The sequence below is a fragment of the Dromaius novaehollandiae genome, chromosome 21 (genome assembly GCF_036370855.1).
Source record: "Dromaius novaehollandiae isolate bDroNov1 chromosome 21, bDroNov1.hap1, whole genome shotgun sequence".
NCBI classification, from domain to species: Eukaryota; Metazoa; Chordata; class Aves; order Casuariiformes; family Dromaiidae; genus Dromaius; species Dromaius novaehollandiae.
The window spans coordinates 9,591,886-9,614,699 of NC_088118.1; the positions used below are offsets into that span (position 1 = coordinate 9,591,886).

The following is a 22,814-nucleotide window of genomic DNA, read 5'->3' on the forward strand; positions in this document are numbered from 1 at the left end:
TTCTTGATTACACAAAGCCTTTCCCACCTGCCTTTCTCCCCTGCTTATGGCCTCTTCCTGTCTCAGCACCTTCCTCTTTGCCCACCTGGAGCCCCCCTGCATGGCTTCCCTATCACTGGATGTGCTGGTGGCTGCTCTGGCTCTTTGGTGCCTCTAGCTGTGAAGCCTCTCACCCACGGCATGAGGAAGGAGGAGCTCAAGGATGCCCCAAGGAGACTCTTGGAGACCTCAGTCATCCACCATCAGTAAAGCATGCGTCACCCTCTTATGGTCTCCAACTTCTCTACTGGGACTTGCCTCATGCAGCAGGGCTGATGGTGCACACCCATCCTGGAGGGGACCATGAAGCTTCCAGGACAGCTCAGGAGACCTCCAGGGACCACATGTGGGTCTGGCTGGGCGAGGAGTGGGGCCTCACCAGACCAGAGCCCATCCCAGGTGGAGTCATTCCAAGGGAGGAGGCTGACCAAGGAGCTCAGAGGCACCGTGGGCTCTGCAGGGTCAGGAGAGGCCAGAAGGCCCCATCAGGCAAAGGGGGATCCCCCAGAGAGGGACTCAGGACCAGCTCCACCAGCATCTGGAAGCAGTGCAGCACCCAAATGCCTCTCCCACCATTTGAGGTCCCCCATGGTACCACCAAGCCCCTCCCTTGGGCACAGAGACATGAGGGAAGGCAGGATGGGAAGGGGCAGAGCAAGGGTGGGCCCCATCCAGCTGGGTCCTGGCTGCCTGCTCCCCCCAGCTGTGGGGTGGGATGCAGCCAGGGTTGGTGGAGGCTGGGAGAAGACAGAGCAGCTCTGCAAAAGGCCAAGGGGAACCAACAAGGATCCCATTGACAAGGGCCCCATTGCCGAAGCCCGGGCTTGAAGCAGGGACCTTTAGATCTTCAGTCTAATGCTCTCCCAGCTGAGCTACTTCAGCCCTCCCCTTTGAGCTCTCTTCCCTCCACCAGCTGTGGCCATACCAAGGCAGATGTGCAGGAGGTTGCTCCTGAAGGTGTTCCCTGTGGGTGGGAGGGGAGCACTGTGCCAGGGGGCAGAAGGGCAGAAGGCACACACACCCTCTCCTCCTGAGTGCCTGGGGGTGAGCCAGCAGTGGAGTCTCAGGATGTGGGAGAGCATCTAATGTAGAGTCACCCACAGGCATAGCACCATGTCCAGGCGGTGAAGCACCAAATAGAGGAGGGTGGCAGCAAGGCAGGAGGGCAGTGACCCACCGACATGAGGAGCCACCCCACCGTGCCTGAAGGAGAAGAGCAGAGCAGGTTTGGGGATGGTCACCAGGGCTAGCCACAGCCCAGGGATGGCCAGATGAAACATGCTTGGCCTGAGGGACCTCCTGTCTCTCTGCCTCTGCTCCAGCACAGCTGTCCTAAGGAGAGGGCTTCACAGGATGGGACTTAAGTAGTTCAGCAGGGAGAGTGTTAGACTGAAGATCTAAAGGTCCCTGCGTCAAGCCTGGGCTTTGGCACTAGCCTGGCCCTCACCCTTTTGCAGAGTTGGGCATCCAGGCTACGTGGGAGCTGCAGCTCTTGCCCTTCTCAATCCTCATGGGGCAGGGAGGGTATTAACTCTGGGTTTATTGCAAACAAGTTTATTGACGAGAGCGATACAGTGTAGTCATAGCAAGCGAATCTTGCTGCACAGTTGTTATTGCCCAAGTCTCGGATTCTTACCTCTCCAACCGTTTCTTGTCAGAGATTCTCTTAACTCCTGGAGAGCAACCTTCAGAGGCATCCCAACTCAAGAGGAGATTCACCGCCATGCAGCCCACTGCCATGCAGGAGAGTTCAGTGGGCTTTAGGCTGCAGTGCTATGTATGGGCACGGAGTTTGACTCATGGTCCTATGATATTTGGTGTGGAGATATACCTTGTTGCAGACCTCATGCTGTGTTGGGGAAAATATACCCTTCTTGCTGATCTCATGCCTATTTCTGGCCTCACCAATTGCAACCAGTATGGCTTAGTTCCCCCTGGTCAGCACTGGGTGCTGTCAGTTAGTTGTGGTCAGCTGGGGCCTAAGATAAGGGGTGGGGGGTAGTTGCGCTCTGCCCTTCTCAGTGCTCCTGGGTATCTGCCTGGCTGCCCTCCTGGGCAATGGCCTCATCCTTACAGATGAAGCCTGCGAGCACTGCCTCCACAACCCCCATGCCCATCCTCCTCCTCCACCTTGGCTCCATCTCCACCACTGTCCCCAAATCCATGGCCAGGTCCCTGAGGGACACCAGGGCTGTTCCCTGCTTGGGAGCAGCTGCCCAGGGCTTCCTGGGTATCTTCTTGATTACACAAAGCCTTTCCCACCTGCCTTTCTGCCCTGCTTATGGCCTCTTCCTGTCTCAGCACCTTCCTCTTTGCCCACCTGGAGCCCCCCTGCATGGCTTCCCTATCACTGGATAGGCTGGTGGCTGCTCTGGCTCTTTGGTGCCTCTAGCTGTGAAGCCTCTCACCCACGGCATGAGGAAGGAGGAGCTCAAGGATGCCCCAAGGAGACTCTTGGAGACCTCAGTCATCCACCATCAGTAAAGCATGCGTCACCCTCTTATGGTCTCCAACTTCTCTACTGGGACATGCCCCAGGCAGCAGGGCTGACGGTGCACACCCATCCTGGAGGGGACCATGAAGCTTCCAGGACAGCTCAGGAGACCTCCAGGGACCACATGTGGGGCTGGGTGGGTGAGGAGTGGGGCCTCACCAGACCAGAGCCCATCCCAGGTGGAGTCATTCCAAGGGAGGAGGCTGAACCAAGGAGCTCAGAGGCACCGTGGGCTCTGCAGGGTCAGGAGAGGCCAGAAGGCCCCATCAGGCAAAGGGGGATCCCCCAGAGAGGGACTCAGGACCAGCTCCACCAGCATCTGGAGGCAGTGCAGCACCCAAATGCCTCTCCCACCATTTGAGGTCCCCCATGGTATGAGCAAGCCCCTCCCTTGGGCACAGGGACATGAGGGCAGGCAGGATGGGAAGGGTCAGAGCAAGGGTGGGCCCCATCCAGCTGGGTCCTGGCTGCCTGCTTCCCCCCAGCTGTGGGGTGGGACATGGCCATCTGCATCCTGTGTGGGATACAGCCAGGGTTGGTGGAGGCTGGGAGAAGACAGAGCAGCTGTGCAAAAAACCATGAGACACCAAGAAGGACCCCTTGATTCAGCCCGGGCTTGAACCAGGGACCTTTAGATCTTCAGTCTAACGCTCTCCCAGATCAGCTACTTTGGCCCTGCCCTGGGATCCCTTGTCCCCATGACAGCTGTGCAGGAGCAGAGGCCAAGGAGCAGGAGGTCCCTCGGGTCAAGCTATGTCTTGCCTGAGCATTGCTGGACTGTAGCTGAGCCTGGTGACCATCCCCAAACCTGCTCTGCTCCTCTTCTCCAGGCATGGTGGCATGGCACCTCTTGGTGGGCCAGATGCCTCCACCGGTCCCCGTTCTGCCCAGCCTACGAGTGAAACAAATACAGCTCCTGCCTCGTCCACAAAAATCCATCCCTCCTCCATAAGTGCCTTGAAATACCTCCAGCCATTGGGAATGCCCAAGGACAGCCAACAGAGGCGTCTCCACAGAGCAGCTTTCTCCCGTAGCTTTGCTGGGGAAGAAATGCCACAAATAGGGGGTTTCTCCCCTGACGTGAAGAGCTCTGCAAGGACAAGCTCATGTCAGCACCCCTCTGAGACACAACATGGGTGTCGTGGTACAAACTGTGGAGGAATCAGGCAGAAACGGTCTCCCAGGCTTGGCTGGTTGTTCCTGTTCAGAGGGACCTTGAAGGGCTGGAGATGGGCAGAGAGGAATCTCCTGAAGTTCAGACAAGCAAAAACTTCCCCCACCCCAACCCGCAGCCCAGCAGGAGGGTTCCAGTGCTTTTTGCTGCTGCAGCTCTCGGCACCAGGGCACAGTAGGAATGTGCTTGGCAAAGGCACATCAGGGGACGAGAGGACATGCCAGGCCTCAGCAGGCTGCAAGGGGATGTAGCTCAGTGGAAGAGCACCTGCTTCGCATGCAGGAGGCCCTGGCTTCAATCCCCAGCATCTCCAGGGCTGCTTTTGGCCTGCATCTCCCTCCCCAAACTAGCGTGAAGGCTGGCAACTAGCTGCATTGCTCCTCTACAGAAATGGGGGTCTTGCCCTCTGACAGGATGCCCTGTGTGGAGGGGAGCTCCCAGGGTGGGAGGTGACCATCCGAAATGACCTCCCTGGGCAAGGGGAGAGGGAGTTAAAACTGACACTGAGGGGACATGGGCTTTTGTGTCACTACCATTGCAACAACCTCATTGGCCAGCAACAGGCAAACAGGCAGGAGCTGGGAGGTCATCAAGTGCATCAAAATGTCCTCTTAGGAAACATCACTACCCTGCGGGACAGGAGGGGGTGGCATGTATGTGGTGGTGACAGGCCTGGATGGTACCTGAGAGGTTCTTTTAGCTGTAGCATCAGGATTGCCCTGGGCAGGCAGGAAGACCCTGTGAGGGCATCAAGTGCATCAGATGCACCCAACCATGGGGCATGAGAGCTCAGCAGGAGGGGAGAGGGGAGGCAGGTGGAGGGGACCACTGGGGTGTCACTGGTGAATCACTACTGTCCCAGCAGCGCCCAACCAGCAGCAGACGAGCAGGCACTGAGGTCACTGCGGGTGGCAGCAGCTGATTCAGCAGCTGGGGAGGTGGGAGCACGAGCAGGAGAGGCAGGCGAAAGCACTAGGGCTGATGTGCTGGTTGTCAGGTCACTTCCGTTACACTTCCATGATTGGCCAGCAGTGGGCAGGCTGGCAGTATGAGGTCATTGATGGCATCACAGAGGATGCCCAGCAGCAAGGAGAGCTTGGAGAGGAGGTGAGAGGAACAGGTGAAGGTGACTTAAAGAATAAGCGAACTGAAACTGTCTGGAGGTAGCTGCTTAGCACAACTTCTATAAAACTTGCTTAGCATGAGGAGCTAAATCTGCTGAAGCCTTAGGCTGCACTTGGATAAAATAATGAACTTTTACCTAATTCAGTAAGAAAAGGGCCTCAGAGCTGGTTCAAGCTGGGAAGATAAGGAAGCTACAAGCTGTCAGCATTCCTGTGTCTCACACTCTGAAAGGGAGGATGTCAAGGCTTTGAAATTAGACCAGTGCAGGGTATTAGGACATTGAGGGACAAAGCCTCAGGTCACTGGTGGGGCGGTGTTAATTGTTACGATTTGGAATCACCTCTTCCTTGTCAGGACCTTTAGAGACAACAGTAAGACCCAACAAGAAATGAAGGAACAACCATAAGCAGAAACCACAACAGTAAAGAGAAGGGAGAAAAACAGCCTGCCTGGGAACAACGATGAGACCCAATATGGAGCAGGAAACCACAGACCTAAAAATTGCTATGGGTCTGAACTACTATGTGAGGGGTGGGAAACTTAGTTTAAAAAAGCTCTAATTGCCCAGGAATTTCTTTGTTCAGGGTCCCTTTTCGGAGGCACCCAGCTCGAGATGTAATTATTAAACATGTGTCATTAAAATTTAATTATTTAATTTGCTTTGATTTGGCTCTGATTTTTTCTGCGGGAACCTAGGGTCGGGCCCTGTTATGGTGGCTGACAAGCCTAATTTCCGTAACACCTTCCCAACACTGATAAAGGCACTTGGAAATGGCAGCTTTCCTACAGACTCCAACTCCAGAAAGTGCTCCAGCCTTTGCACTTCCAGAGCCTTGCTAACTGCCATTTCCTCTCATTGCTGCCATCAAGGAAAAAACAAACAAACAAGCAAACAGACAAACACTGAACTGTTGCTCCCAAAGGCTTTCTCAATCAGACAGGTGAACCTCCTCGTCTGTGCTTGGCCAGGTTGGTTGAGACAACAGCTTCTCAGTCCCTGGTCACCTGCATTGGCCTCGGAGACTTTCATGGGAATGCTGCCTTGGAGTTGCACCCCACACAGGCAGCTAAGCCCACAGCTGGCTGTCCCCAAACTTTGTCTTGAACAAGCCTGCTCCCAGTTTGGCAGTCAGAAATGGCTTGCTTCAGGAGCCTATTAAAGAGAGGAGGTTTAGAGGCCGGCCTTTTGGAAAATCCTAGGCACATGTGATTCAACCTGCAGACGCCAACAGCTGGAAGGCCTGGCAGCAGCTGTCTCAGGGCATGGTCGTAGTGTTGACAGCCACAGGAGCCACTGTGTAAGCTTCCAGAGGTTGTGCTTCTGCTGAAGCCGTGTTGAGAAGAGAGAGCCCTTCTTTGCTGGACCTGCTGCTGTTCTGTGCCTGAAGAAGTCCGGCTAGGGCCCTGGCACCGATGCTGTGCGGCAGGGCGGAAGATGGGCCTGCACCCGTGGCCCGGGGCCACGCTCTGGTGCCCAGAACAACTGAGCTCGCCCCTCCCCTCTAACACCCCCACCTCCAGCTGCCAGCAGGTCACTGCTGCCCAGCTGCTGGCACTGTGCCCAGCTCTGCCAAGCTCCCCGGCTGCTGGTGGAGCTGCGAGAGAAGCCACTTGCCAATGCCAGCATGTGACTGGACTCCTGCCCTTTCTGCGGTGACAGGGACACCCTGGTGCACAGGGACACAGAGCAAGGAGCCCAGCAGGCTTTGCCGGCCACGCCCAGTGTGCAGCCAGGCAAGGAGAGGACCAGCTGCCCTGGCGTCCTGGGCACAGGGACTGCGCGAGGGCTGGCACCCCAGGGACCTTGTGCCATGCGCTGATGCTGGGCCAGCAGGCAGCTGGCAGGGGAGGCTGCGGTGGGGCCCCGGGGCCCCGATGTCACAGTGCTGTCCCCCGGCAACGCAGTCACAATGCCCCGGGGCAGCAGAAGAGGCGCAGCCTCCCGGGCCCCCTGCCAGAGCACAGAGCTGCCTGCAGCCAAGGGCTCTCGGCAGGCTCTCGGCAGGCTGTCCTTGGGCACGAACACACTCCTGCGAGGCCAGCAGGGCTATCGACGGCTACCGAGCAGGGCATTATCGCAGCACATGCAGGAGCACCAGTGCCTGCACCTCAGCACACTGAACGATGGAAGCACCCAGCAGCTGCACCTCTACTTGGTACGGAGACCTCCTCCTGGCCTTCCTCTGACCGTCCTTCCAGCCTTTGCTTTGCACCTTATCTGCCCGGCTTTGGTGCTGACACCACTCACTGCTCTGCTTCGCGGGCTCGTCGAGTGCCTGTGTCTGCCGCTGCGCTCCCTAACACTGCCTCAACAGGGCCTGAAGAAACCCAGGATGGAGAAGACAGGCATGGTGAGACCCTAGGATGCCTCTTGGCCAAGGAGAGTGAGAGAAGGGGCCTAGCAAAGAGAGGGGCACCACTCTGCAGCCTCCTCAGGCCACGAGGGAGACATGAGAGCCCCAAAGCACTAGTGATCTCTCTGGCTGCACTGGCCTGCACTTCCCACTGGCAAGAGAGTGCAGGCAACCGAGTAGCCTGGTGCTGGCCCAACCACTTTCCCATGCAGTGCAACAAAGCTCTGCCTGCCTCTTGCTCCACCCCTGCTGCCCTTGTTTCTCCCTTTGTGGTGGCCATTGGTGTTGCATCGGGAGCTTTCTGAGGAGGCTGCATGAGCTTCAGCAGTGCTGAGACAAAAGCAAAGCTGTCCTGTGCTTTTGGGGTGGAGAAAACCCTGCCTTTGTGGAGCTCCCAGGTTGGCTGTGTTCTGCCTTGTGCTGACTCCGGGTGTGCTGCTAGGTGTTTGGAGGTGTCCTCTGAAAGCTTGCCGTGACCTCAGGCATCTGGTGCTTGTCAGGCCCTCAAGGGGCATGGTGGAAATTGTCTTGGGGCTGCTCCATCTTGGGAGCTGTGGCAGTGGCATTTGCAGGAGAGGTCAGCGGGGAGGGCCATGCTGAGGTTGAAGTGTGCGGTGCTGTGTTGTGGTGCTAGTGCAGAGCTTGGAGGCAGTGCACTGCGCAGGGCTCGAGGAAGACTGCTTGGGCATTTGCAGGAGCTGTGCGGGATTGGACTGTGGAGCGCTCCCTTCCTCCAGCTAACAGGAGGCAGACAAGGCAGCAAATCAGAGAGGCTGCCTGTGCCCGCGTGTCTCTCCAAATCTTGCTCTTGCAGTGTGCTTGCCTGCTGAGTGTCACGCAGGGCTATTGTGCGCTTCCAGCTGCCCAGGCAGAGCTCCCTTCCACTGCTCTTCCCGAGAGGGAAACACAGCTCTTCCATAGACTCCAAAAAGATAGCCGCCATCTCATTCTTTCTGAAGCCATTTCCTGGCCCTTGTTGCCACCACTGGAATGCAGGTTCCAGTGCCCAGGAATCTGCTGGCTCATTGCAGGACTCAGTGTGGTGGCAGGAGTCAGCAATGGGTATTAGGATGTGTGTGGTGAGGCAGTGTTGTGTGTGTGCTTTCAGTCAAATGACCTAGAGCAGTTCTTGATGCTCGTGGCATGTGGCCACGACCTGGCCTGTGGCAACTGCCCTATGTGCAGCACCTTTGCTGGCCTGCTGAGCGCAGTGGCCCTCAGTGCCTGACCTGTGACAGGAGAGAGGGCTCTTTGAAAGAGCCTCAGGAAATGGCTGCCTGGGATGAGGACTGCTGAGAGCCTGATGGAGATGGGAAGTCCGAGCTCCCTGGCAAAGCCTCGCAGAGCTGCTGGAACTGGGAAGCAGGCGGCCCTTCCCCATCATGGCACCAATGTTCCCCCTGAGGACAAGGGACTCTCGGAGGTGCCAGTTCTCCTTGCCTGTGCTTGGCGTCTCGCGCCAGTCTGCACCGGAGGCAGGTTGCAGCAGCACGGGCAGAGAAGAGGTTGCCTGCTGCTTGTGGACCAATAGCCTTCTTTCTTCAGAGGAAGTGCTTGCAGCCTGCTGGGACAAGCGCCCGTGCCAGCAAGGGCTTTTGTTGGGCAGCAGCTACCTGTTGGGAGAGAGTGCTGCTGCAGTGGCCAGCACCTGCTCTCAGATTGGGCCTTTGGCTTGTCTGAGCCTCAGCAAGACTGCTGATGCTGTTCCTCTTCTGCCTGGGACGCCTCCAAAGATGGAGAGAGCAATCCCAAGGCACAGCAATGTTTTCACAGTGTTTTCCCTCTCCGGAAAGCGGAGGGAGGTCAGCATCTGCCAGCTGCAGGTCTCTTGGAAGCCCCATCAGCTGAGCGGACCCAAGGAGGCCAAGGCAAGCAGGCTTGAAGGCTTTCTTCCTGTCCTCGTGTTGTGCTTCTGGGCACTGCTGGCCTCTGCAGGCCTGCTGTGGGCAATGGAAGGGACACCTCCCACCACTGTCAGCAGCCATTCCTCTGGGAGCGGAGACTGTGGCCAGGCATTTCCTGATGGGAAGGCAAGGGGCTGAATCTCACAGCTGATTCAGCCCTTGTGTAGCCATTGGATTGTGGAAGCATTTCTGTCGTAAGAGTTCTCTGCAGGTGCTCTGATCCAAGAGCTCGGATTCAAAGCTGGATGTAGCTGTGGTCCTGCAGAGACTGGACCAAGCCCTTGCTGGCATGAGAAGACCCCCACACGCCTGGAGATGCCCAAGGGCACCAGGCCTTTCCAGCTGGAGATCAGTGGGAAAAGTGAACTCGAGGGCCTGCAAAGAACAAGGACATGCCTTCTCGGCAGCCAAAGACCCTTCCAAAGCTCCCCATGCAGATCTGCTTCGGTGCCAGATGCAGCAGTCAGGAAATGCAGGCGATGGGATGTGAGGATGTTCCAGGTGGTTCTCCTCAGTGTCATACCTCTCCGCCAACCCTCTGGAGCAGCTGGTAGTTTCCTGCAGGGCCCAGGAAAGACGTTTTTCCCCCAGCTCTGTTGGGTCTGTGTTTGGTTTTATTTGTTTTAGTTTTTGGGGGTTTTTTTTGGCCACTCTCTGGAGCCCCTAAGGTGGCTGCAGGTTGAGAGAGGAAAGGGGTTGGGCAGCGCTGGTGTCTGATGCCCTGGTGGGCGTGAGAAGCCTCGCAGGGCTGGCTGGGAGGCAGGCCTTGCTCACATGCCCAGGGAAGAGCCGATCGCCAGCTTTGGGGTCAGGAAGGAATTTTCCCCCAGGACACATTGGCAGCAGTGCCTGGGGGTTTTTCGCCTTCCTCTGGAGCGTTGAGCAGGGCCCATTGCCACGGCTCCTCTGGGCCCTTGCAGGCCAGTGGCTGCCTGCTCTTGCAGCACCAAGACACCAGCTGTGCCCTGCAGCTCTCAGTCTCTGCCTGCCCTGGGGCAAGTTTGTCGCAGGAGCTCAGGGCCTGCCCTTGCTTCCACGTTCTTGGGGTGTTCTGGCTTGTGCAAGACAGCATAGTGTGTTTGGAAAGGCTGCAGGCTGGAGGTGCCATGAGGAGCTGCCCCTTGCCATCTGTGCCTGCATGCACACAATAAAAGCAAAGTGCTGTTGTCCTCTCCTAGGTGTGCTGTTTGTGTTGCGCATGTCCTGGCTGTGGCCTGAGAGCTTGCTGCTGCAGCTGCGCTGTCAGGACCTGCCGGTACCCTGCTGCCCACGGGGCTTGTCCTGCCGCGTGCCCTGGGGAGTTTGGAGGGTTGGCCTTTGCCCCAGCCCTTGCTGGGGGGGCGGTGGGTGTGTCTCAGCAGCCTGTGTCCAAGGCGTCTTCAGTGCCTGCCTCCTGGCTTGGGGTTAGAGTGGGCCAGGGAGGAGAGTGGCCGGAGCTCTCCTGTGGCAGGGCTTTCTCGGCCCTCACAGCAGAGGTGGCCCTCACCTCCTGAAACAGGTGGTGGCAGATGTGGCCACTGGCCCTGGAAAAGACACTCTGTGCCTCGCTGTCATCCCCTTCCTTTCCTTGTTAGCCTTTTCTCCAAGCGGCCACCACCTTGAAGCCTCACCACGGCCACTGCCTCCTTGCCCTCTCCTGCCCGTCTCTTCTCGACCTCTACTGCCACCTCCTCCTCTTTCCCACTCCTAATGCCTGCACCTGCCTCCTCAGCCTGCCACAAACACACCTTCCGCTCCATTGCTGCATCCTCCTCTGGTCTCCACATCTGCCAGACTTCTTACATAACCTCCTCCCCTTTCCTTGGGCATCAGGCAGAGGCTGAGGGCCTTGCTGAGAATGGCCTGTGTGCTGGCTGACATCAAAAGAGCAACTCTGAACATGTGTGTCAGGAGAGGGCACCATGGTCTGGTGCCCAGAACAACTGAGCTCGCCCTCCCCTCCAACACCCCCACCTCCAGCTGCCAGCAGGTCACTGCTGCCCAGCTGCTGGCACTGTGCCCAGCTCTGCCAAGCTCCCCGGCTGCTGGTGGAGCTGCGAGAGAAGCCACTTGCCAATGCCAGCATGTGACTGGACTGCTGCCCTTTCTGCGGTGACAGGGGCACCCTGGTGCACAGGGACACAGAGCAAGGAGCCCAGCAGCCTTTCCTGCCCACACCCAGTGTGCAGCCCCCAACCACCTTGGTTGCCTGCCACTGAACTCACTCCATGTGATCAACAGCGTTCTGCTACAGGGGGCCCCAACTGGATGCAGTGTTTACATGTGCTCTAATCAGTCTAAGTGGAGGGAGATAATCACTTCCCTTGATCTCCTGGCTGTGTTCCTTTTTCTGCAGCCCAAGATACTGTGGCTTCCTTTGCTGCTAGGACATGCTGCTGGCTGACATTCAGCTCCCTGCCAAAATGGTCCCAGGTCTTTTTCCTCAGAGCTGCTGCCCAGCCAGGCATTCCCCAGGCCGTATCACTGCAGGGTTTTGGTCAGTCCCAGGGGCAGGACCTGTCATTTGTCTTTGCTGAATTTCACAAAGTTCCTGACAGCCCCTTCTTCCTGCCTGTTGAGCTCCCTCTGAATGGTAGCCCTCGAGCTTACGACTGTTCCACCAGTTAGATGTCATCTGCAAATGTGGTGAGATTTCCATTCTGCAGGTCACTGATGAACCTCTCAAACAGGACGGGATGCAGGGTATACCCCTGCATGCCCCACCTTTAGCTAGCTTCCCAGTAAAGCATGACCCATTCATGAAAGCCCTCTGAGCGTTACCATCCAACCAGCTTCTTGCCCATCTGGGTGTCTGCTGGACATCCACTACTCTCCTCTCCTCCACAAGTGCAGGTCTTTTATCACAGCAGGCAATCAGGTGGGTCAGGAATGATTTACCTTCTGTAAATCCATGCTGACTGTTCCCAGGCACCTTCTTCTCCCTCATGTGCCCAGAAAGGTGATTGGAGAGGATTGGCTGCATGACACACTCCTCACCAGAGTGAGGCTGAACGGCCTGCAGCTCCCCAGGTTGTGCTTGTGGCCTTTTTTGAAGATGGGCACAGCCTATTCCTCCTTCTGCTCATTGAGATATCCTCTGATCTCCACAACCTTTCAAAGATGATAGAGAGCAGCCTTGCTGTCATAGCAGCCAGCTCTCTGCATGCCCATGGACTCCAGCCACCCAATCCCATACACTTGTATGGGCTGAGTTCTTGCAAGTCATCCCGCACTCAAGACTTTGGCACTGCAGGTTGGTTTTCTCCTCAAGACTCTTGACCCTAGGCACAACAACCTGGGATACCTTGTTGGTAAAGACTGAAGCCAAGAAAGGCTTAAGTTAGTAGAATCCCTGCCCCATTCAGCAGTGAGCCCACACTCTCCTTGTTTATTCTTTTACTGTCACTGAAGCAGTAGCAGCTTTTCCTTCTGTCCTTCACATCCCCTGCAAGCGTCTCTGTCCCAGGGGAGCTTTGGCTTCCTTAACACCATCCCTACTTTGCTGGACAATATTTCTAAACCCTTCCTTTGAAGCCTCTGCTTTCTTCCCCTTTCCGTAGGCTGCCTTATTGTCCCGGAGCTGACATGGAATTTTACAAACAGTTTGTATGGAGCATTCTTGTGCTTGATGGGTGTTTAATGCTCTGCTGGCTTTCCTGAGCTCCTCTGCCTTTCAGAGCTGCCTCCCTTGGTCCATCCCATGGAAGAACTCCATACATCCAAGCTGCCCCTTCACACATAGGGCATCCCCCTCCTCATCTTCCCTGGTGGTCTCTCTCAAAGAACTTGCACCCTGCCATTGAAGGACTCCAGGCATGTGAGTGATCCTCCCACATCTCAGTTATTCCAACCATGTGGCACTCCTGTGACAAGCTGCATATGTTTGCATGTATGTTGGCTTCAGCACCTCAGCTATGATGCTGACAGAAGATTTGTCACAGGAAACATTCTAGCAAGGACCTCATGTATACAAAGGCTTTGATTGGAAGTGGTGACATGCTGGCATGGATAGAAAGTGGCAAGGTCATGGTGAAAGGAGGTTCCCACCAAGAGGGCAAAGCCTGCAGTGCCCACGGCCAGGGAGAAACAGAGCTGGGCCGTGCAGCCCTGGCAGGAGAGGGGCTTGCTGCCTGAGCTGACTCTGCCACTCCTTGGGGCCTGTGACAGAGGTGAACCAATCTCCAGGAAGGACAAGGTGCCACTGAAGAAGTCCCCGGTCCTCGGCAGTCTCTGATCCAGCCACCTTGAGGACATGATTAGCATAGTGCCTGTTCCTATCATCTGGGGGAGTGAGAAGAGGTTCAGAAGGCAGAAAGCAAGGAGGGTTTGAGAGTGCAGAGACTAGAGTGGAGACCTTGGTGTGATGTGCCTCCCATTTATGCAGGATGTTTGAATGTAGACAGAATGGACTTTGCCTAAAGGCAGTGTTGGGATTAATTTGTCTGGGCACAGGTAGGAAACCCAAGACACCCTGGTGCACTTACCCAGTACCACTCTGAAGGGGCAGAGTTTTCCTGTAGGTCCCATGCTGTATCTACTAAGGACACCCCAGGCATCTGACATGGCCCTACTGACCTATTTCTATGTCATTAAATCAAGTGTCTGCCCTGAATTACATTAGCTGTTTGTAATATTGGGATCTTCATATGTCTCAGCTTCATAGTGAGTGGAACACCAGCTGTAGTAGGCATCTAGTGTCATGTCAGATGGCCAGGGAAATTCACCACCTGGCCACTAGCTGATGCCCCATAAGGACACGGGTCTCCCAGTTTCTCCATCAGGGCAAGTAGACACTGGCACATGACTGGGACCACCTCTGTCTCCTTAACTGTCACCAGGTTTTTACATGTGAGCAGCTGACTCCCACCCTCCCTCTCCGTTGATTATAACAGGAGCTTAGACAAGGAGCTTGCATGCAGACCTCTATGTTGTGCACTCTTTGGTTTTGGCAAGGGGAATCTCACCTCCTGTGTGTTTGTGGAGTTCATGGGAGTTAGCTGAATCCCACTGCATCCCAGGGGCTTCTAAACAGGCATGAGATGCCCAGACTGACTCATGTGAATGAAAAACTCAGCTATGGGAAAATGAGCTTCCTTCTTGTCCCCTTCTAGGGGTGCTGCCTAGTGAAGACACGGGAATGTGGATGTGCAGAGTGGGATGTTTCCACCTCTTGTAGATAACCATCCCCTGATGAAACAAGTGACAATGCTGTAGCTGGTCTCTCTGCATTGTTTAGAGAGGGACCAAAGTTGATTATTTTGCCACCAATAAGAGAGCCAGAGATTTTTTGCCACCAGAGAGCTTAGGCAATCTGCAGGGACACTGAGTGCCTGGGGGTGAGCCAGCAGTGGAGTCTCAGGATGTGGGAGAGCAGCTAATGTGGAGTCACCCAACAGGTATAGCACCATGTCTGGGTGGTGAAGCACCAAATAGAGGAGGGTGGCAGCAAGGCAGGAGGGCAGTGATCCACCGACATGAGGAGGCACCCCACTGTGCCTGAAGGAGAAGAGCAGAGCAGGTTTGGGGATGGTGACCAGGGCTAGCCACAGCCCAGGGATGGCCAGATGAAACATGTTTGGCCTGAGGGACCTGCTGTCTCTCTGCCTCTGCTCCAGCACAGCTGTCCTAAGGAGAGGGCTTCACAGGACAGGATTGAAGTAGTTCAGCTGGGAGAGTGTTAGACTGAAGATCTAAAGGTCCCTGCTTCAAGCCTGGGCTTTGGCACTAGCCTGGCCCTCACCCTTTTGCAGAGTTGGGCATCCAGGCTACGTGGGAGCTGCAGCTCTTGCCCTTCTCAATCGTCATGGGGCAGGGAGGGTATTAACTCTGGGTTTATTGCAAACAAGTTTATTGAAGAGAGCGATACAGTGTAGTCATAGCAAGCGAATCTTGCTGCACAGTTGTTATTGCCCAAGTCTCGGATTCTTACCTCTCCAACCGTTTCTTGTCAGAGATTCTTTTAACTCCTGGAGAGCAACCTTGAGAGGCATCCCAACTCAAGAGGAGATTCACCGCCCTGCAGCCCACTGCCATGCAGGAGAGTTCAATGGGCTTTTGGCTGCAGCGCTATGTATGGGCACGGAGTTTGACTCATGGTCCTATGATATTTGGTGTGGAGATATACCTTGTTGCAGACCTCATGCTGTGTTGGGGAAAATATACCCTTCTTGCTGATCTCATGCCTATTTCTGGCCTCACCAGTTGCAACCAGTATGGCTTAGTTCCCCCTGGTCAGCACTGGGTGCTGTCAGTTAGTTGTGGTCAGCTGGGGCCTAAGATAAGGGGTGGGGGGTAGTTGCGCTCTGCCCTTCTCAGTGCTCCTGGGTATCTGCCTGGCTGCCCTCCTGGGCAATGGCCTCATCCTTACAGCTGAAGCCTGCAAGCACTGCCTCCACAACCCAATGCCCATCCTCCTCCTCCACCTTGTCTCCATCTCCACCACTGTCCCCAAATCCATGGCCAGGTCCCTGAGGGACACCAGGGCTGTTCCCTGCTTGGGAGCAGCTGCCCAGGGCTTCCTGGGTATCTTCTTGATTACACAAAGCCTTTCCCACCTGCCTTTCTCCCCTGCTTATGGCCTCTTCCTGTCTCAGCACCTTCCTCTTTGCCCACCTGGAGCCCCCCTGCATGGCTTCCCTATCACTGGATAGGCTGGTGGCTGCTCTGGCTCTTTGGTGCCTCTAGCTGTGAAGCCTCTCACCCACGGCATGAGGAAGGAGGAGCTCAAGGATGCCCCAAGGAGACTCTTGGAGACCTCAGTCATCCACCATCAGTAAAGCATGCGTCACCCTCTTATGGTCTCCAACTTCTCTACCGGGACTTGCCCCAGGCAGCAGGGCTGACGGTGCACACCCATCCTGGAGGGGACCATGAAGCTTCCAGGACAGCTCAGGAGACCTCCAGGGACCACATGTGGGTCTGGGTGGGTGAGGAGTGGGGCCTCACCAGACCAGAGCCCATCCCAGGTGGAGTCATTCCAAGGGAGGAGGCAAACCGAGGAGCTCAGAGGCACCGTGGGCTCTGCAGGGTCAGGAGAGGCCAGAAGGCCCCATCAGGCAAAGGGGGATCCCCCAGAGAGGGACTCATGACCAGCTCCATCACCGTCTGGAGGCAGTGCAGCACCCAGATGCCTCTCCCACCATTTGAGGTCCCCCATGGTATGAGCAAGCCCCTCCCTTGGGCACAGAGACATGAGGGAAGGCAGGATGGGAGGTGTCAGAGCAAGGGTGAGCCCCATCCAGCTAGGTCCTGACTGCCTGCCTGCTTCCCCCCAGCTGTGGGGTGGGACATGGCCATCTGCATCCTGTGTGGGATACAGCCAGGGTTGGTGGAGGCTGGGAGAAGACAGAGCAGCTGTGCAAAAAACCATGAGACACCAAGAAGGACCCCTTGATTCAGCCCGGGCTTGAACCAGGGACCTTTAGATCTTCAGTCTAACGCTCTCCCAGATCAGCTACTTTGGCCCTGCCCTGGGATCCCTTGTCCCCATGACAGCTGTGCAGGAGCAGAGGCCAAGGAGCAGGAGGTCCCTCGGGTCAAGCTATGTCTTGCCTGAGCATTGCTGGACTGTAGCTGAGCCTGGTGACCATCCCCAAACCTGCTCTGCTCCTCTTCTCCAGGCATGGTGGCATGGCACCTCTTGGTGGGCCAGATGCCTCCACCGGTCCCCGTTCTGCCCAGCCTACGAGTGAAACAAATACAGCTCCTGCCTCGTCCACAAAAATCCATCCCTCCTCCATAAGTGCCTTGAAATACCTCCAGCCATTGGGAATGCCCAAGGACAACCAACAGAGGCATCTCCAAAGAGCAGCTTTCTCCTGTGGCTTTGCTGGAGAAGAAATCCCACAAATAGAGGGTTTATCCCCTGACATGAAGAGCTCTACAAGGACAAGGTCATGTCAGCACCCCTCTGAGACACAACATGGGTGTCGTGGTACAAACCAGGCAGGAATCAGGCAGAAACGGTCTCCCAGGCTTGGCTGGTTGTTCCTGTTCAGAGGGACCTTGAAGGGCTGGAGATGGGCAGAGAGGAATCTCCTGAAGTTCAGACAAGCAAAAACTTCCCCCACCCCAACCCGCAGCCCAGCAGGAGGGTTCCAGTGCTGTTTTGTGCTGCAGCTCTCGGCACCAGGGCACAGTAGGAATGTGCCGGGCAAAGGGCACATCAGGGGACGAGAGGACATGCCAGGCCTCAGCAGGCTGCAAGGGGATGTAGCTCAGTGGAAGAGCGCCTGCTTCGCATGCAGGAGGCCCTGGCTTCAATCCCCAGCATCTCCAGGGCTGCTTTTGGCCTGCATCTCCCTCCCCAAACTAGCGTGAAGGCTGGCAACTAGCTGCATTGCTCCTCTACAGAAATGGGGGTCCTGTCCTCTGACAGGATGCCCTGTGTGGAGGGGAGCTCCCAGGGTGGGAGGTGACCATCCGAAATGACCTCCCTGGGCAAGGGGAGAGGGAGTTAAAACTGACACTGAGGGGACATGGGCTTTTGTGTCACTACCATTGCAACAACCTCATTGACCAGCAACAGGCAAACAGGCAGGAGCTGGGAGGTCATCAAGTGCATCAAAATGTCCTCTTAGGAAACATCACTACCCTGCGGGACAGGAGGGGGTGGCATGTATGTGGTGGTGACAGGCCTGGATGGTACCTGAGAGGTTCTTTTAGCTGTAGCATCAGGATTGCCCTGGGCAGGCAGGAAGACCCTGTGAGGGCATCAAGTGCATCAGATGCACCCAACCATGGGGCATGAGAGCTCAGCAGGAGGGGAGAGGGGAGGCAGGTGGAGGGGACCACTGGGGTGTCACTGGTGAATCACTACTGTCCCAGCAGCGCCCAACCAGCAGCAGACGAGCAGGCACTGAGGTCACTGCGGGTGGCAGCAGCTGATTCAGCAGCTGGGGAGGTGGGAGCACGAGCAGGAGAGGCAGGCGAAAGCACTAGGGCTGATGTGCTGGTTGTCAGGTCACTTCCGTTACACTTCCATGATTGGCCAGCAGTGGGCACGCTGGCAGTATGAGGTCATTGATGGCATCACAGAGGCTGCCCAGCAGCTAGGAGAGCTTGGAGAGGAGGTGAGAGGAACAGGTGAAGGTGACTTAAAGAATAAGCGAACTGAAACTGTCTGGAGGTAGCTGCTTAGCACAACTTCTATAAAACTTGCTTAGCATGAGGAGCTAAATCTGCTGAAGCCTTAGGCTGCACTTAGATAAAATAATGAACTTTTACCTAATTCAGTAAGAAAAGGGCCTCAGAGCTGGTTCAAGCTGGGAAGATAAGGAAGCTACAAGCTGTCAGCATTCCTGTGTCTCACACTCTGAAAGGGAGGATGTCAAGGCTTTGAAATTAGACCAGTGCAGGGTATTAGGACATTGAGGGACAAAGCCTCAGCTCACTGCTGGGGCGGTGTTAATTGTTATGATTTGGAATCACCTCCTCCTTGTCAGGACCTTTAGAGACAACAGTAAGACCCAACAAGAAATGAAGGAACAACCGTCAGCAGAAACCACAACAGTAAAGAGAAGGGAGAAAAACAGCCTGCCTGGGAACAACGATGAGACCCAATATGCAGCAGGAAACCACAGACCTAAAAATTACGATGGGTCTGAACTACTGTGTGAGGGGTGGGAAACTTCATTTGAAAAAGCTCTAATTGCCCAGGAATTTCTTTGTTCAGGGTCCCTTTTCGGAGGCACCCAGCTCGAGATGTAATTACTAAACATGTGTCATTAAAATTTAATTATTTAATTTGCTTTGATTTGGCTCTGATTTTTTTCTGCGGGAACCTAGGGTCGGGCCCCCTTATGGTGGCTGACAAGCCTAATTTCCGTAACACCTTCCCAACACTGATAAAGTCACTTGGAAATGGCAGCTTTCCTACAGACTCCAACTCCAGAAAGTGCTCCAGCCTTTGCACTTCCACAGCCTTGCTAACTGCCATTTCCTCTCCTTGCTGCTATCAAGGAAAAAACAAACAAACAGGCAAACAGAAAAACACTGAACTGTTGCTCCCAAAGGCTTTCTCAATCAGACAGGTGAACCTCCTCGTCTGTGCTTGGCCAGGTTGGTTGAGACAACAGCTTCTCAGTCCCTGGTCACCTGCATTGGCCTCGGAGACTTTCATGGGAATGCTGCCTTGGAGTTGCACCCCACACAGGCAGCTAAGCCCACAGCTGGCTGTCCCCAAACTTTGTCTTGAAGAAGCCTGCTCCCAGTTTGGCAGTCAGAAATGGCTTGCTTCAGGAGCCTATTAAAGAGAGGAGGTTTAGAGGCCAGCCTTTTGGAAAATCCTAGGCTCATGTGATTCAACCTGCAGACGCCAACAGCTGGAAGGCCTGGCAGCAGCTGTCTCAGGGCATGGTCGTAGTGTTGACAGCCACAGGAGCCACTGTGTAAGCTTCCAGAGGTTGTGCTTCTGCTGAAGCCGTGTTGAGAAGAGAGAGCCCTTCTTTGCTGGACCTGCTGCTGTTCTGTGCCTGAAGAAGTCCAGCTAGGGCCCTGGCACCGATGCTGTGCGGCAGGGCGGAAGATGGGCCTGCACCCGTGGCCCGGGGCCACGCTCTGGTGCCCAGAACAACTGAGCTCGCCCTCCCCTCCAACACCCCCACCTCCAGCTGCCAGCAGGTCACTGCTGCCCAGCTGCTGGCATTGTGCCCAGCTCTGCCAAGCTCCCCGGCTGCTGGTGGAGCTGCGAGAGAAGCCACTTGCCAATGCCAGCATGTGACTGGACTCCTGCCCTTTCTGCGGTGACAGGGACACCCTGGTGCACAGGGACACAGAGCAAGGAGCCCAGCAGGCTTTGCCGGCCACGCCCAGTGTGCAGCCAGGCAAGGAGAGGACCAGCTGCCCTGGTGTCCTGGGCACAGGGACTGCGCGAGGGCTGGCACCCCAGGGACCTTGTGCCATGCGCTGATGCTGGGCCAGCAGGCAGCTGGCAGGGGAGGCTGTGGCGGGGCCCCGGGGCCCCGATGTCACAGTGCTGTCCCCCGGCAACGCAGTCACAATGCCCCGGGGCAGCAGAAGAGGCGCAGCCTCCCGGGCCCCCTGCCAGAGCACAGAGCTGCCTGCAGCCAAGGGCTCTCGGCAGGCTCTCGGCAGGCTGTCCTTGGGCACGAACACACTCCTGCGAGGCCAGCAGGGCTATCGATGGCTACCGAGCAGGGCATTATCGCAGCACATGCAGGGGCACCAGTGCCTGCACCTCAGCACACTGAACGATGGAAGCACCCAGCAGCTGCACCTCTACTTGGTACAGAGACCTCCTCCTGGCCTTCCTCTGACTGTCCTTCCAGCCCTTGCTTTGCACCTTATCTGCCCGACTTTGGTGCTGACACCACTCACTGCTCTGCTTCGCGGGCTCGTCGAGTGCCTGTGTCTGCCGCTCCGCTCCCTAACACTGCCTCAACAGGGCCTGAAGAAAGCCAGGATGGAGAAGACAGGCATGGTGAGACCCTAGGATGCCTCTTGGCCAAGGAGAGTGAGAGAAGGGGCCTAGCAAAGAGAGGGGCACCACTCTGCAGCCTGCTCAGGCCACGAGGGAGACAGGAGAGCCCCAAAGCACTAGTGATCTCTCTGGCCGCACTGGCCTGCACTTCCCACTGGCAAGAGACTGCAGGCAACTGAGTAGCCTGGTGCTGGCCCAACCACTTTCCCATGCAGTGCAACAAAGCTCTGCCTGCCTCTTGCTCCACCCCTGCTGCCCTTGTTTCTCCCTTTGTGGTGGCCATTGGTGTTGCATTGGGAGCTTTCTGAGGAGGCTGCATGAGCTTCAGCAGTGCTGAGACAAAGGCGAAGCTGTCCTGTGCTTTTGGGGTGGAGAAAACCCTGCCTTTGTGGAGCTCCCAGGTTGGCTGTGTTCTGCCTTGTGCTGACTCCGGGTGTGCTGCTAGGTGTTTGGAGGTGTCCTCTGAAAGCTTGCCGTGACCTCAGGCATCTGGTGCTTGTCAGGCCCTCAAGGGGCATGGTGGAAATTGTCTTGGGGCTGCTCCATCTTGGGAGCCAGTAATCTGCTGGCTCATTGAAGGACTCAATGTGGTGGCAGGAGTCAGCAATGGGTATTAGGATGTGTGTGGTGAGGCAGTGTTGTGTGTGTGCTTTCAGTCAAATGACCTAGAGCAGTTCTTGATGCTCGTGGCATGTGGCCACGACCTGGCCTGTGGCAACTGCCCTATGTGCAGCACCTTTGCTGGCCTGCTGAGCGCAGTGGCCCTCAGTGCCTGACCTGTGACAGCAGAGAGGGCTCTTTGAAAGAGCCTCAGGAAATGGCTGCCTGGGATGAGGACTGCTGAGAGCCTGATGTAGAGGGGAAGTCCAAGCTCCCTGGCAAAGCCTCGCAGAGCTGCTGGAACTGGGAAGCAGGCGGCCCTTCCCCATCACGGCACCAATGTTCCCCCTGAGGACAAGGGACTCTCGGAGGTGCCAGTTCTCCTTGCCTGTGCTTGGCGTCTTGCGCCAGTCTGCACCGGAGGCAGGTTGCAGCAGCACGGGCAGAGAAGAGGTTGCCTGCTGCTTGTGGACCAATAGCCTTCTTTCTTCAGAGGAAGTGCTTGCAGCCTGCTGGGACAAGGGCCTGTGCCAGGAGGGGCTTTTGCTGGGCAGAAGCTACCTGGGGGGAGAGAGTGCTGCTGCAGTGGCCAGCACCTGCTCTCAGATTGGGCCTTTGGCTTGTCTGAGCCTCAGCAAGACTGCTGATGCTGTTCCTCTTCTGCCTGGGAGAGTCTGGAGGGTTGGCCTTTGCCCCAGGCCTTGCTGGGGGGGCGATGGGTGTGTCTCAGCAGCCTGTGCCCAGGGCATCTGTGGCGGACAGATGAGTGAACGTTTGGCTTAAACATTTCTTGGTACATAAGGTGCAAGCAAACCAGTACCCCGACCAAGCCATCTGTTCCCAGCGGAAACAGGACTGAACTCCTGCAACCACCTGGGACACACCGAGCTGGCACCAAACCAGGGCACGATCGGGCAGAGAGTTTGGCACCTGGACTGTAAATTATTGCCGCTTAGCACAACTTTTATAAACTTGCTTAGCATGAGTAGCTAAATTTGCTGAAGCCTTAGGCCGCGCTCCCTAGTTCAGTGAGAAAGGGCCCCAGAGCTGGTGCAGACTGGAAAGATAAGGGAGTTACAAGCAGTTTGCATTCCTATGCGTCACACTCCGGGAGGGAGGATGTCAAGGCTTTGAAGTGAGGCCTGCTTGGGCGCCAGGACCCTGGGAAACAAAGCCTCCCCTCACTGCTGAAATGGTGTTAATTTGGGGGGGGGGGGCGGTCTGGATTATATCCTCTTCGTCAGGACCTTGGAAGATAACACCCACTGTCACTGCTGGGGCAGTGCTAATTGCTGGAACAACACCTGTTTGTCAGGGCCTTGAGAAAGAAGGGCAGAACCCGAGGGATCAGAACACATCTGTCAGCAGAAACCACAACAGTAAAGATAAGGGAGAAAAGCAGCCTGCCTGGGAACAACGATGAGACCCAACAGGGAGCAGGAGACCCCCAGACCCAAAAATTAGTATTGGTCTGAACTACCGCGTGAGGGGTGGGAAACTTAATTTGAAAAAGCTATAATTGCCCAGGGCTTTCTTTGTTCGGGGTCCCTCTTCAGAGGCACCCAACTCGAGCTGTAACCACTGCACGCATGTCATTACAATTTATTTGTTTAATTTGCCTTGATTTGGCTCAGAACTTTTCAGCGGGAATCTGGGGTCGGACCCTGCTCGAGTTGTAATTACTGCACACGCATGGTTAAAATTT

The 22,814-nt window shown here is 56.1% G+C and overlaps 2 non-coding genes across 2 annotated transcripts; both read left to right on the forward strand.

Moving 5' to 3' along the window:
* The first annotated feature begins 3,948 nt into the window (after positions 1-3,948).
* TRNAA-CGC (transfer RNA alanine (anticodon CGC)) lies at positions 3,949-4,020 on the forward strand. The gene has a single exon. It is a non-coding gene; the product is annotated as a tRNA-Ala (tRNA).
* A 13,254-nt stretch (positions 4,021-17,274) lies between these two features.
* On the forward strand, positions 17,275-17,346 carry TRNAA-CGC (transfer RNA alanine (anticodon CGC)). Its single transcript has one exon. It is a non-coding gene; the product is annotated as a tRNA-Ala (tRNA).
* The last annotated feature ends 5,468 nt before the right edge of the window (positions 17,347-22,814 follow it).